Raw genomic sequence first — 3,274 nt, 5'->3', positions numbered from 1 at the left:
AAGTGTTAGTGGAGGATTATTATAAATTTTCAAGCTTGGTCATTTCAGAATTGTGGCAGACTGTGTAGCTCTATCTATTGAGCAATAAAATTCTCAGTAGACTGAATATAAAATATATAAATAATTATGTGTGTTTTTGAAAAGTGTTTCTTCAATAGGCCCAGGAGTGAAGGTCATCTACTGGAAAGAATGGGCATGAATGGTTCATCTGATATGCTCATGTGCCTTCTGCCGGTTAAGAGGCACAACTCCCTTCTGTTCATAACCCTTTATTTTGATTACTTCAAAAAGAGTAAAAGCCTGTCTTCAAACTGACATTTCTTCAATTTGTCTACATATTTAAAAAGCAAACATATTCATGAGTAAGACAATAGAGAACATTGAAATGTCTGATATTATCTAACTTTTAAGGGTAATATTGGGGTGCTTACTCTTTATCAGAGCCATGGTAGACATTTTATATCTATGAAATTTTGTTACTATTTATAGCAACTTAGGAAGTGGTACTATTGTTAATCTCTATTTTATAGAAAAGAAAACTGAAGCATGCTAATTTTCCCAAGATTATAAATAGTAAGAAGGAACATCAGAAATAGTTTGTGTTCATGGACAACAACATATATTTCTAGCCTTCTCCAGGGATATGTTAATTTTCCTGCTCTGTTTGGACATTCCACAGAACATCTTATTGGACTATAATATTGATGACATAATTGTATCAACTTGGCAAGAAGTAGCAATTATGTTGGAAGCCTTGGTAAGGCAGAAGGAAAAAGTTGAACCATCTGAAGATTCAGTTTCCCACATCATTAGTGAATTATTTAGGAATATTACAGAATGGGACATGCTGTGAGATCCTCTCCAAACTAAAGGATAAATCATTGCATGTTGTCTACTCATAAGAAAAAGGCATAATACTTGGTAGACCTCTTGATCACTTTGGGCTCCTTGTGGCAAAGATTTAGTAGGCAAGAGTAGAGTCATAATGCTGGCAGAGAAAAGGAAGTGTTTCTCCTGGGCAACATGAGAAGGGAAAGATATGTTTGGTGATCCATTTGGGCGTCCCTCGGTGTTCTTATGCTCCTCAGTCATGGACTTCTCTTGGGAGTTAACAAGAGTATCATAACTAGAGATTCATACCCACAGATTAAAGGTTTGGGTTGTGGTGCCAGGCATCTGTCTTGTCCATGTTCCTAATGTCTCAATGGAAATGGCAAGGGAATGTGGAAGAAAAGTGTGATTTCACTTGAGTTTTCAACCAGAAGGAGAAAGTGTTTATTCCATTGGTTTACTCTTTGGAAAGTAGAGGATTATCTCTTTGCCATTCGAATTAGCATAAATTTAAGGTATTAGCCAAAAATTTAGGTAATTAGAATGGGTAATATAAAAGGGATACTGAGGAACAGTTAAGGCCTCAATGACACCTGCAGCAGTTGGGGCTGTAGTTCATTCCACTAACATTTCTCTTGTAAGTTTTCCCAGAAAACAAGACCAACCAGAACATAGTAGAAGCTCCTTCTAAATGAGGTGAACTTACCATGAGAAAGAGTCAATCTGGGGAATACAGGAAGTAGACTATAGTGGATTCTTCACCCAGATTGCCAAGCTAATGAATGGTTCATAGGTCTGTCCTTCACTGGGATTTCACTTAGCCCCAGGGAACTCCTAGTTTAAGGCAATTGTGTAGAAGATTCAGTTTATTTCTAGTTCACACTGTGCGAAGCCTCAGCTGGGAAGATTTGAAAACAGGATATTTTTATGGCTGGGTATGGAGACATCTGGACACTTCTACTCTCACATGTTTGAATGTTCATGCTGACTATTGGCTGAGACCTTGGTTGGGCTGTCAACTGAAACACCTACAATGTGTCCTCTTCGTGTGGTCTCTCACATTGCATTAGTCTGGACTTCATAACATGGTCATTAGGTCTCAAGAGCTACTATCCCAAGAGACCAAAACAGAAGTGCTTAACATATTATAGTCTAGTTTTGGAAGTCATGTTCCATCAGTACTGCTGTACTCTATTAGACGAGGGAGTCCAAAAATCCACTGTCCTTCAATAGGGGGGATATAAACCCCACTAATTTATGAGAGGAATGTCGATGTCACATTATAGGAAGGCCATGGTGAGTAGATGTTATTGTAGTCATCTTTGGAGAAAATAATCTGACATATCAAGGAAGAGACTAACTGCTTTTCTCTTGTGCAGTCTGTCTTTTCTAGCCCCATCACAGAAACATTTTTTGAAATAACACCTTGAACAAAGCACTTCTTTGCAAAAGAGGAAAGCAAAAACAAGGTAGAACACAAAACTAGTCTCCTTGCTGCTTACTAAGATGCAGTTCAAATTCTTTAAATTAGCATTCAAGAACCTTCAAAATTCAGACATAATCCCCCTTTACCCCTGACTTGCTATTACTTCAGGGGTAAACTGTAGCAATTTATTTATATCTTCAGCTTGTTAGTTTTGTACATGTTTTTTTTCTAATCTCAGAATGTCACACTAAAGATGCTTCCAATGTTTGCCTAATAAAATTGTACTCCTGTGTTAAGGCATCTCCTTTATGTCCCGCCCAGAACTGATTCCTTATTTCTTTTTTAAGACCTCTGCAGGATTGATTAAGTACAAATCATGTGTCTTTTGTCACACTATTCTGTACTGCATGTTACTTTGGGAAAAGGCAATGCTTTACCATGATTTGGTTTGTTAGTAAATGTTATTATAAATGCTAAGAAGATATCCTCCCACAGTAAAATTTAGCAGAGAGACCTTATCTTTTCCCAAACTTATTGCTTTTGTGAACTAGTTATTCATCACAATATAATTTTATATAAAAACTTGAGTGTTATATGTTCTATTTCTTCAAGTTTCAAACTATTCAAGGGGTTAACTTTTTTTAACTTAATTTTTATTAAATCATAACTGTATACATTTATGGGTACAATGTGATTTGATAAACAATGTGGAATGCTTAATTCAAACTGATTAATATAACCATAACTCCATTTACTTATTTTTTGTGGTAAGACATTTATAATGTACTCTTAGTTGTTTTGAAATGTACCCTTCCATTGTGGACATTAGGTGAGATCCAATGAAATACCCTCCCTCCACTCGGCCTTGCCTCTCCCATCCGCACTTACACTTCTCCCCTCCTCTCTGGACTATATTTATGTTTTATAATTCATATGAATGTCTAAGTGATTATATATTGGTTTCATAACAGTATTGAGTACATTGGATACTTTTTTACCCATTCTTTTTTTTTTTTT

This window comes from Otolemur garnettii, unplaced genomic scaffold, assembly GCF_000181295.1.
Source record: "Otolemur garnettii isolate 467f Iridium unplaced genomic scaffold, OtoGar3 scaffold00093, whole genome shotgun sequence".
NCBI lineage: Eukaryota > Metazoa > Chordata > Mammalia > Primates > Galagidae > Otolemur > Otolemur garnettii.
This window is presented reverse-complemented; position numbering follows the sequence as displayed.